Source organism: Myotis brandtii, unplaced genomic scaffold, assembly GCF_000412655.1.
Source record: "Myotis brandtii unplaced genomic scaffold, ASM41265v1 scaffold871, whole genome shotgun sequence".
NCBI classification, from domain to species: Eukaryota; Metazoa; Chordata; class Mammalia; order Chiroptera; family Vespertilionidae; genus Myotis; species Myotis brandtii.
In genome coordinates, this window is record NW_005371555.1 from 662831 (window position 1) to 675514 (window position 12684).

Below are 12684 nucleotides of genomic sequence, written 5' to 3' on the forward strand. Positions count from 1 at the left end.
ACTGCTGTGGATGGGGGAGAGGGAGAATGGTTACAATAGTTTGCATTTTATTTCATTGAGTACATGACTTTACTGCTCCACCTTTTGAAGCTAGGCTTGGCCATTAGACTATCCTTTATTAATGAAACATTAGCAAATGTGCCACAAATGGGGGCTTTAAAAGTGCTTTCCCACTGGATTTGCCCTTTCTTGCTGTTCTATGGAATCCTGAAACCACCACGAGAAAAGCCTGCAATACAGAGGATGAGAGACCACATGGAGTAGACACAGCCATTCCAGCTGAGGTCCAACAGGCCAACTGTCAGATGTGTGAGTAACCCATACTAGACCATCCAGCTCCAGCCTAGCCATGAGCTGACCACATAGATCAGCCAATCTAGGCTGGACCAAAGAACTTTCAGCTGAGCTACAAAACCATAAGATATAATATATGTTTGTTGTTTTACCATTGTTTGGGGATGATTTGTTACTAAGCAAAAGCTAACTGATAGCCCCAGCTGGTTTGGCTCAGTGGATAGAGCATCGGCCCATGGAGCAAAGGGTCCCGGGTTTGATTCTGGTCAAGGGCATGTACCTCAGTTGCAGGCTCCTCCCTGGCCCCAGCCGTGGTTGGGGAGCATGCAGGAGGCAACCAATCGATGTGTCTCTCTCACATCGATGTTTCATCTGTCTTTCCCTCTCTCTTCCATTCTCTCTGAAAATCAATGGAAAAAATATCAAGTGAGGATTAAAAAAAAAGAAAAAGCTAACTGATATATTAGTAAGCATATGAAAAGGTAATTAACCTACCTACAAATCCAAAAATACAAATTAAATAGACATCTCAGTATTTGTCTATCAAATTGGCAAAAATAGAGAGGGTCATAATATCTAGTGCTGGCAGATAGGTAAAACATTTGGTAAAATAGCCAAATTGCTATTTGTAAAACTTAGAGTTACTCTGTATAAGCTATAAATAAATTTTATAAATAAATTGTTAGTGGCAATTCACAGAGGAAGAAATACAAATGGCCAACTGTAGTAGATTGAAAACAAATGTTCACGATATTTGTTGGAGATGCATTTACAGGACATGTTTGCAATATCTACAGTAATTATGAAGTTACATAAAAGTCAACCCTATCCATCACTTATTATACATAGGGCACTGCCTCAAGTGTGTTACACATAATAACTCACTCAATCCTCATAACAACCTTATGGAATAGGTACAACAACTACCAAGGCAAAGAGAGGTTGAACACTTGGGCATTGTCACATAGATAATTATTAACAGAACTGAGGTTCTAATTTAGGCAGACTTTTTCAAACCCATTCTTCTAACAAATAAATTATTACTGATGTTACACCAATTCATATCAAGAACATACCTTCCAACAATTGAGTGAAGAAAGTTGGTCTTTTCTGCAAGTGATATTGGAACAATTGGACCTCATATGCAAAAGCAAAATGAATCCTGAACTAAAACCTCCTACCTTATACAAAAATTAACTGAAAATCAATCACGTAAAATGTAAAAATATAAAACTTTTGGAATATAAGAGAACAGTTTTCATAATGTTGCGGTTCTCACCTATGACATCAAAGTGTACATAAAGAAAAAATATTGGTAAATTATATTTTATCAAAATTTAAAACCTTGATCTATGAAAGACACTGTTAAAATTAAAATACAAACTACAGACTGGGAGTAAATATTTTCAAATCACATATGTGATGAGTAACTTGTATTCTGCAAATATAAAAAAAACCTTCAAAACTCAACAGTAAGAAAAACAACTCAATTATTTTAAATGTACAAAAGAGTTGAGACAGTTCACCAGAGATACATATATAGATGGCAAATAAGCACACAGAAAAATGATCAACATCATTAGCCACTAGGAAAATCCTAATTAAAACCACATGAGTTACCACTACAGCACACCAACCCGATCTCAGTGGTACCTCTGGCTAATGACATTGCCAGGCTTAGGCATCGGGATGGATGAGGAAAACTGTGATGTTCACTTATTGCTCTACAGACCTAGTATTGGATTTCTTTTGTAATTTTAAAATACAGATTTTAAATTTTAGAACAGCATATACAACTAATCCATCTAATGGCAGCATTCTAATTAATGATTAACATGTCCATCTCTTTCCCTAGACAGGGAGCTCCCTGGAGAAAAGGCTCGGCCTTGTTCATCTTCAACTCCTCAGCTCCAAGCACCATGTCTGATAGACTGTGCATATGGTCACTATGCTTAAGTTGAACTGGAAGAATTCAACAGTCATTGAAAGTAATATACCTTAAGCCCAGGTGACTATTTTGTGAATTACGAATCCCCTGGTGCCATCAAGGCAACAGTGGCGTAGTTAAGAGCTTTGGTCTTGAAGTTCTGTCTCCCTTTCCTCATCTGTAAAATGGGGGAATAACATCTAAGTCATGGACTTGTGTGTGAAGCACTATTTGAATGACCTCAGCATGGAGCCAGTTGGATGAAGTGAATCTGTGTGACAGTGGTCTGCATCAGCCCCAGAGGACGGGTGGTTCTGAAGTCATCCTGGAGCTAAGGCACCCACAGAAGGAAGAACTGCCGATGGCTTTGTGTCCTGCTCTGTGCCTACCCGCCCTCACACTTCAAACCCACATGGGCAGGAAACAGGCCCACCTCCAGGTAAGGGAGATTCCCTGTTTCCTTCCAAGGTCCTTTGATTCCTGCCCCTCTCTTTCAGGACTGACCTCCACAGGAAACCTGCCCCTGCACATGCGCTGACTCTGGAAGAGCAGTTTCACAGCAGTGTGGTGGAAGGCCGGCAGTCTTGGGGGTTAAGGGTTCCTCGGAGATGATCATAAGCCCTTGCTCCACAGTCCTTTGCCAGCTGACCCTCAAGGGGACCTCGTACCTACCCCAAAGCTGACCCCCATCCTGCCCCATCCCTGACGCATGTGTCACTGGGCCAGAACCCTTCCTCACATTGTCATCATCTATATATATAAAAGCCCAAGCGACCGTTATGACCGAATTACCAGAACAACTGGTTGACCAGTCGCTATGATGCACACTCACCACCAAGGGGCAGTGCACTCCCACAGCCAACCTCCCATGGCCCCCCCCCCTCCCCCCACCATTTTCCCCCCCATCAGCCCTGATCATCAGGGGTCAGCAGGCCAACCTCTCATAGTTCCTCCCCCTGGCCGGCAGGCCCCCCAATGGCCCGGATCGGCTGCAGGGTCAGCCGGCCAACCTCCCAGGGTTGCTCCCCACAGCTGGCCAGCCCTACCATAGGCCTCAATTGCCAGCCAAGCCAAAGGACTCCACCCATGCACAAATTCATGCACCGGGCCTCTAGTTGTCTATAAAAACACAGTTCTTACACTTTGCTGCTCTTTGCTTTGAAATAGGACAGTAGCTGCTCAGAAGCATCAGCCCCTCTGACTCACCACTGGGATTACACTCTTAATTTTGTAGCAGAAGATGCCTCAGGGGCCCTCCAGCCTCATATCAATTCCTTATGCACAATTCTGGAACCTGTTGTCCTCCAGACCTCATGTGCTCTATTTCCATGATTAGAAACCACCCATTTGGAAAACAATTGTCTGGCCATATTCTCTCCCCTGTGTTTAAAAAACTTCTGTATACTTAGTTCCAAAGTACAGATACATTTGGCAGGTGGAATTCCAACTACACCTTATGTCAGTTTCCCCCATCAAACTGCAGACCTGAATGTCCTAAGAGGAGCTAATCCATGTGTCCTCGTTAGGAAAGGGTTCTTGAGAAACCCTGAGTGCCATCATGACTGTAATCCCTTTGGGCCCTTGCCAGGCCCCACACTCATTCCAGTGGCAATGACCTCATTCCCAACATGTTGGGAGCTTTTCCTGAGGAAGCGTCCTCAGAATGTCTGCAGGAGCTATCCTCCTTCTCACACTGTCCTCCTCAGACGCTTCTATGTCCATGTTCATTCAACTGGCTCACTCTCACATACCCTGAGAAGCCTCCCAGGTGCCACAGGTCAGGGCGCTGTGTCCGACGGACTGGACTGCAGAGATGTGGTACCTAAAAGGTATGGCAGCGGAACCGGCCGTGATCCTACACACAGCAGCTGCTGGGCAGTTTATCACTCCAGGGGCTTATGAGAGCAACTGCTCCTTTATCATCCCGAGTAGTCAGTGTAAGATTTACTCAGACTCATCGGCAGCAAGGAAACAGTGCCTGTCTGGGCCATCACATGAGGGAAAGCAGTCCAAACACATGAAAGCCAGGAGGCAATTTCAGTCAATGTTTGAGACAGTCTGGGCAGGGGCCAGGTCCACTTTGAAGTCAAATTTAGTACACAGATTTAACAGCCGCACAGTCTCAGTTTCAAGGCCAGGCTATTCTTGGGTTTTCCTCTACATTTTGATGAGATGTACCCCTCTCTAGCCTAGCTCTCCAAACTCCTCTACCCAGCCCTGGGGTCCAGGGAGGCTGTCCATGTCCACTCGGGTTCAGCTAATAGACGCCCCGGGAGATAAGGTGTGAGGAGGGTGTGGTCAGGGTTTTTATTCTCCTAGCCCCCTCCCTGCTGTGCCATCTACAGGAGCCACGGGTTGGTGGTAGTCCTCTCCTGTCACTGCCCTATTTGGGTTTGATAACTGCTCCTTCCCCTGCGCCTTCAGATCTATGCTCGTTTCAAGCAATGCTCATTTTCTAGTTGATCCCCTTATGTAAGTAACATATGTACTGATGTCTGATAACTAAAATAGATAAAACCACACCTTCTGTGGCTTGCCAGGCAGATGGGAGCCCAGCTCTGTACCTACTCTCCCAACCCTGAAGCAGTCCCTTGGGTACCTCCCTAAAGCTGCTGTTTCTATAAAGAAGCACCGTTTGCAAATCACTACCAACAAGTATTTGCTAGTTCTGTTTTGCAGTATCAGTGTCATTTACACATGAATAAAATTTTTAGTAGTCATATAATAGCTACAACTTATTAATACCTACCACCTTCCAGATACTTTACATGCATTATTTTATTTAATCTCACAACAACCATATGAATTAGTCATTTCTATCTCCGTATCACAGATGAGGAAACTGATTGAGACAAAATAAGCAACGGTGATGACTAAATGAGACCTTAAATGTAAAACATCCGGGACAGTGTTCAAATTCGTCGTAGCTCTTCCTTTTCCCTGACCGAGAGCTGGCACGGTCGGTCCTCTGTGTGCATTGTTTCACTGGGTATCCATTTACCTTAGGACTCTGGTCATCCCACTAGCAATGCATGAGTCCTCGATGTGTAACACCATGAATCTAAAATAGCAGCTTTCTCTTGGATCCAATTTCCCACCCACCCTCCTTGCCAAAACTCAGCAAGCGGCCGTGGCTTTAGCCCAGTGACTATGGCCTGACCAGTACTACGGAAGACCCCATTTCCGCTTTCCCAGTGATCTCACCAACTCCCAGGACTTCAGTTATCACCTGTTTCAAATCTGGGTCTCTAGTTCCACCCTCTTCCCAGCCATAAGCACGCGTTATAAAAATGCCCACTGGACACCTACATAAACATCTCAAATGCTGTCTGTCTAGAGTGCACTCAGCATCGTCTCTTAATCATCCCTTTCTCATCTCTTAAACCTTCACCCTTTTTTTTTATTGATTTTACAGAGAGGAAGGGAGAGAGATAGAGAGTTAGAAACATCGATCAGCCGCCTCCTGCACACCTCCTACTGGGGATGTGCCCGCAACCAAGGTACATGCCCTTGACCGGAATCGAACCTGGGACCTTTCAGTCCGCAGGCCGACGCTCTATCCACTGAGCCAAACCGGTTACGGCAAACCTTCACCTTTTCAATAACAGAAGGTTAAAATCTCCGAGTTATTGTCAACAACTCCCTCTCCCTCACTATTTATCCCCATATTCTGCCCATTTTAGTTCCGTACCGTTACATTCAACTCCTTTTCACGCCCTCATTTTCTCTCACTTGAACAACTGCAGAATGTTAGTGTCCGTAGTTTCTTTAGCTCTACACAGCTCTACGCAGGCTTTCCTTCCCTGGCATTGCTGACGTGGTCCCTCTGCCGAGGCCGCTCTTCCTTATACTGTATGTGTTTATCTGTCCGAGTTAAATATCTTCCAAGATTCAGCTCAAATCTCAACGGTAATAGGAATTTGTGTTTAATTATTTTGCACAATTCAAAAATAAATTCACATTTGCACAACTCAGATTTGCAGTCTGTCATACTGAAAATTCAAACCCACTACATTTGTTTTTTTATTGTTTTTGGTTTTTTATCCTCACCCAAGGATATTTTTTCCATTGATTTTGTAGAGAGAGAGGAAGAGAGGGGGAAAGACAGAATGAAACCTCAATGTGAGAGAAACACATCGATTGGTTGCCTCCTGCATGAGCCCTGACCAGGGCCCAGGCCAGGGAGAAGCCTGCAACTGAGTTACATGCCCTTGACCAGAATCTAACCCAGAACCTTTTGGTCCACAGGCCAATGCACTATCCACTGAGCCAAACCAGCTAGGGCTACACTTGTTTTTGAATTAAAGAAAACAAAGGACTTTAAGATATATCAAATGTGAGGTCATACTGAAGTAACATCATGAAATGCAAATATATCCTCTTAACACTGAAGTCGGTGTCTCAGATTTAAATTGTCATCTGACTCACATCTTTAGGATAGCCTCTCCCAACTTCCCACTGAAAACAAAACAAATGAGAAACTGTAACTACTGTGCCAATCAGTCTCCCGTCAGCATCTAATAACCACAAAGACCAAAGGAATTGCACAGGAAAAAAATGAATTTTAATTATTAAAATATTTTAATGTCAACAATTTCTCTTATTGAAAAATATGTTCTGTAAAATGTAACTTGGATCTCATATTCTATAGTAAGGTAGCAAAGACTTAGAAAGCTAAGGAAGAATGGGAGAAAGTTAACATGTGCTGAGTTCCTCACTGGTACATGGATATTCAAAATATGATTTCACTATTTATTATTATAATCAGAGAAGTATAGGTTAAAGAGTGTTTTAAAAAACATAAGGATAGCCCTGGCCAGGTGGCTCAGTTAGCTGGAGGGCATATACCCAGGTTGTGTGTACAGAAGGCGATTAATCAATGTTGTCTCTCTCACATCAATGTCTGTCTGTCTGTCTCTCTCTCCCCCTTCCTCTCTCTTTAAAATTAATAAAATTAAAAAAAACATATACTCAGGAGGTGAATATGTTGGTTTAAAAAAAACAACATAAGGGTAACCTTTATTTACTTATTTTAATAAAATAAAAAAACAGGATATATACATAAAAAAATAGAAAAGATAAATATAAAAATATAAGCCAAGTAAGCAAAAGGCAGGAAAAAATTAAAAACTAAAAGGAAGCAGCAGGAACATTTTTTTCTTAAATCAAAGCATAAAACAGTATGAGAAGTTTAAACATATTATTTATGATTTAAAGATAAATGTTTAAAATCACCTATTAACAAATACAGAAAAAAATTAAACCTTCCAAGTTAATGCTTATAAGAGACTTCAAACAAAATCTTAAGAAACAAAGATATGGGCAAAGAATTTATCAAGAAGTAAAAAGAAAAAAGAATGAAGAAAAAGAAGACAAAAGTGATAATATTGATTTCAGACAAAGTGGAATTCAGGATAGAAGTCATGAAATGGAACAAAGCCGATCAATTCTGTTAATAGAAAATTAATTCCACATGAAAGAATAGTGGTTATGCATCATTGTGCTCCAATCACAGAATCAAATATATTTGTAAGATTGGTTAAAGCAAAAAGAATTTGAGGAAGCACAATAGTTGTTAGGGATATCATCATACCTCTCTCAAATTTGAATGATGTAGACTAAAAATCAAACAGAATTTAATAAGATTATACATATTATATATTATCTATGTAATATGTATGTATGTATGTATCTTTTAGGTGTATATACAGGCAGTCCTCAGGTTACGTCGGACTCAAAGTACATCGTTTTGTGGTTACGTCGCCATCTCTCATTTATTTATTTAAAAAAAAGTTCCGTCATTTTGACGTATGTACATATGTGCTTTATGTTTTTTATTATTTATCTACCACAAGTAAAGGTCAGGAATTGTTATCTTTCTTTTACATTTTTTTTACTGTTTTACTTCATTACTGCTGTGTATGTGCTCCATGTGAGTGACGTAGGTGCTTATGTAGGTGGGTTCCGACTTACAGCAAAAATCACGTTACGTTGCGCCATAGGAATGGATCTCCGATGTAACTCGAGGACCTACTGTATAACGTTATATCTTAACACATAATTCCCCCCCCCCAATCATTCATACAATACTAAAATTTAGCATACCCAATGGAGCAATGTATTTAATAGGAGTCAGGGTTTTAAAAATCAGAGGGTAAGGTAAAAATTGTGTATAGACAAAATTACTATATTTTTAATTTTTTATTGATTTCAGAGAGAGGAAGGGAGAGAGAAAGTGAGAAAGATCAATGATGAGAGAGAATCGACTGCTGCCTCCCACAGGACCCCTACCAGGGATTGAGCCTGCAGCCTGGGCATGTGCCCTGACCTGGAATCGAACTGTGACCTCCTAGTTCATGGGTCGATGCTCAACCACTGAGCCACACCGGCCAAGCTAGACAAAACTACTGTTGACAATCCTTTTAATCACCCATAAAGGATCATGTGGAATTATATCATTTATCCACAAATGTAACAGCTAGGTTTTGCTCCAGCCCTGGAGTAGATCCATGTTGCTTTGGGTGAGAACCAGATCAAGTACAGTAGCCCACTGCCCCACCCCAACCCCAACCGATGGTTTTGCTTTCCATGATTTCAGTTACTCATGATTAACCATGGTCTGAAAATATTAAGTGGAAAATCCCAGAAATAAACAATTCTTAAGTATTAGATTGTGTGCTACTCTGAGTAGTGTGAGGAAATCTCACGCTATCCCATTCCAGCCCACCTGGACGTGAACTGTCTCTTTGTCCAACATATCCACACTGGATACACTACATACCTGCTAGTCACTTAGAAGCCATCTCGGGTGTCAGACTGACTGTTGCAGTACGGCAGCACTTATGTTAAAGTAACCTAACCATTATTTTACTTAATAATGATCCCAGGGGAAGCCAGCGAGACAGAGAAAGCTGCCACTTGAACAAACAGACGTCACTAATACTCAACGTGAAGTTTGCATTGCCACAGCATAGACCCCATCTTGTCTCAACTCACCTGCTCAGTGTGTTAGGCTTGCAAAAAATCTGTGTGTCTCTGTGTTTACGATTGTGTCTTTGTGTCTATCTGTGCCTGTGGGCCTGTCTGTGTGTAGAGATATTGGTATCATTCTCATTTTTAATTGACGTCAAAGGCTGAGCTGAATGTCTAGGTTGACGCCGAGTTAACAGAGACCACACAGGCAGGAGTGAGCAAGGGAGTGTCTAAGTTGAATAAAATCAAAACTTCGGTCAGCACTCAGTGTGGGTCGGACCCGTGAGAATGTGAGTGCCCCAGGAATTCCCAGGGGAAACCTGGAGGAGGACATTAGAATTCCACAGGGAGGGATAGCAAATTCAATCTTATCTGGAAAATGTTAACAGTGGCTATCTCTGGTTGGCGATATTGTACACACAGAATAAAAAGATAAACATTGAAAAATTGAATTCTTGGGAAGGGAAGCAAGCGGCTTGTGCTGTGCACACTGAGCTTTGGGTTTACAGTAGCGCCTTTCATCGTGGCGATGTGTCCAAGCATCGGAGTCTGCAGGTGCCCGGCTGGGGCTGTGCCTGTCCCAGACCAGATTGCACCCTGGAAGGCCAGCAAGCTTAGTGAGAAGCAGCAGATGCAGTGTGTGGCCAGGGGCTGGGGAACCAAGTCACCGGGGTCTACATCCCAGGCCTGCCACGCATTATCTATGTAATACAGGGCCCCAACAGGTTACTTAGCCTTCGGTGCCTCAGCCTGGCCATCCGGAAAGTGGAGGGGATAATACCAACCTCTAAGCATTTCCCTGAGATGGATTAATGTATAGATCTACAGTCATATGAAAAAATATTTTGTGAATTTTATGAATGATGTGTCGAGAGTGTGGGGCAAATAGAATAGTCAATAAACAGTGATGATGATGATTTATAATTCCCTAAAGATCTGAGACTCATGAAGAGAAAAAGGGGTTGCTCCCCTATACAATCATCACAACTAGCCTGTCCTGAGATGTGACCCTGTGTGCAGAGTTTATCACAGAGAAATGCTGACATTCTTGTAGAATTTTCATCAGACCCATAGAAAATGAGGTCCAGAGAGCGAACTAATAATGAACACTGCCCAGCACAATAATGGTGCAGCAGGACCAGGGTCCTTTTAAACGTTTCTTTCACACGCTTCCTGTCCCTTTGTTTCATGTTATAAGAGCCCAGAGAAGCAACACAAACATGGGCAAGAAATGAGCCCAGTCGGCATGCGTGTTTCTGAAAGCTCAGAGGTGTGTTCCCTCTAAGGCCGGGCGCTCTGGGCTGTGTTGCTAAAGCTTCAATCTCTTAGCCTGTCAGGTCTTCAGATAGACTTGACTTCTAGGAGGGGCTGTGAAGTTTTAATTGGCAGTTTCCCTCTCAGGGTGACACACATTTATAGTCTACGGCAGCAATTTTCAACCTGTGTGCCACAAGAATTTCTTTTCTTTTTTTAATTTTTGATTTTATTATTTAAATTAAATTTATTGGGGTGACATTAATATGATCATACAGGTTTCAGGTGTGGGTTTCTATGTTACAAGATTTGTAAATTGCACCAGGTGCCCACCACCCAAAGTCAAGATGCACTACATCTTCTTTATCCAGTCCTCTATCGCAGGACACTTTGGTTGTTTCCATGTCTTGGCCACTGTGAATGCTACAATGAACATAGGGGTGCACATGTCTTTGAGAATGCATATTTTCAATTTTTGGGGGGGTATATACCCAGGAGTGGGATTGCCGGATCGTATGGTAGCTCTATTCCTAATTTTTTGAGGCATCGCCAGACTGTTTTCCATAGTGGTTGTACCAGTCTAAATCCACCAGCAGTGAATGAGCATTCCCCTTCCTCCATAGCCTCTTCAACACTTGTCATTACTCTTCTTGTTAATAAGAGTGATTCTAACAGGTGTGAGGTGGTAGCTCATTGTAGTTTTGATTTGAATTTCCCTAATTTCTTGTGAGATTGAATATTTTTTCATATGTCTATTGGCTATTTGTATGTTTTCTTGGGAGAGATGTCTGTTCAGGTCTTCTGCCCATTTTTTGATTGAGTTGTTTGTTTTTTTGGTGATGCATTTTATGAGTTCTTTATATATTTTGGAAACTAAACCTTTGTCAGAGCTACTGTTTGCAAATATCATCTCCTATTTGGTTGGCTGCCTCTTTGTTTTGTTGTCAATTTATTTTGCTGTGCAGAAGCTTTTTAGTTTAATATAATCCCATTCATTTCTTTTTGCCTTTACTTCCCTTGCCTCTAGGGTCAAGTTCATAAAATGTTTTCTATGACCAAGTTCCATAGATACAAGTTTTGTATCTGTGTTTTCCTCTATGTAACTTATTGTTTTGGGAATTACATTTAGATCTTTGATCCATTTTGAATTAAGGCAAGAAAAAGAAATAAAAGGCAGCCAAATAGGAAAGAAAGAAGTAAAACTATCACTCTTTGCGACATGATTCTGTATATAGAAAAACCTACAGACTCCACCAAAAAACTACAGTAGGTCCTCAGGTTACGTCAGAGATCCATTCCTATGGTGTGACGTAACGCAATTTTCTTCATAAGTCGAAACCCACCTACATAAGCACCTACGTCACTCACATGGAGCACATACACAGCAGTAATAAAATGAAACAGTAAAAAAATTTAAAAGAAAGATAACAATTCCTGACCTTTACTTGTGGTAGATAAATAATAAAATACATAAAGCACATATGTACGTATGTCGAAATGACGGAACTTTAATAAATACTGTAAGTGGGAGATGGCGATGTAACCATGAAATGATGTGTCAAGTCTGACATAACCTGAGGACAGCCTTACTAGAAACAATAAACAAATACAGTCCAGTTGCAGGATACAAAACCAATGTACAAAAATCCATTGCCTTCCTGTATAATATCAATAAAACGTCAAAAAAAGAAATGGAAAAAAATTCCTTTTGCAATTGCAACCAAAAGAATAAAATACCTACGAATAAACTTAACAAAGACTACGAAAGACCTATATACTGAAAACTACAAAGCATTATTAAAAGAGATTCAAAAAGAAATAACAGAATGGAAAAATATACCATGTTCAAGGATTGGAAGAATCAACATAGTTAAAATTATATTACCCAAAGAAATATACAAATTTAATGCAATCTCCTTCAAAATACCAATGTCTTTTTTTAATTCTTTATTGTTTAAAGTATTACATATAGTATTATATATGTCTCTTTTTTCCCCATTGACCTCTCCCTGGCCACTCTCGCCCCTAGTGTCTATGTCCATTGGTTATGCTTATATGCATGCATATAAGTCCTTTGGTTGATCTCTTACCCGCCCCTCTACCCTCTCCTGTCTTCCCTTTGAAGTTTGATGGTCTGTTCGATGCTTCTCTGTCTCTGGCTCTATTTTTGTTCATCAGTTTATGTTTCATTAAATTCCACAAATAAGTGAGGTCATGTGATATGTATCTTTCTCTGA

At 41.2% G+C, this 12684-nt stretch overlaps 1 protein-coding gene across 3 annotated transcripts in view; it reads right to left on the bottom strand.

Moving 5' to 3' along the window:
• TEK (TEK tyrosine kinase, endothelial) overlaps positions 1-12684 on the bottom strand; it is a 108828-nt gene that overhangs the window by 75064 nt on the left and 21080 nt on the right. Inside the window, exon 1 of one of the 3 annotated variants that reach the window (XM_014532294.1) lies at positions 9003-9038. The exons of the other annotated variants lie outside the window; for them this stretch is intronic. The gene's annotated coding sequence lies outside the window, so the exon portion shown is untranslated. Of the gene's footprint in view, positions 1-9002; positions 9039-12684 lie in introns of those variants that run through there. 3 annotated transcript variants of the gene reach the window in all.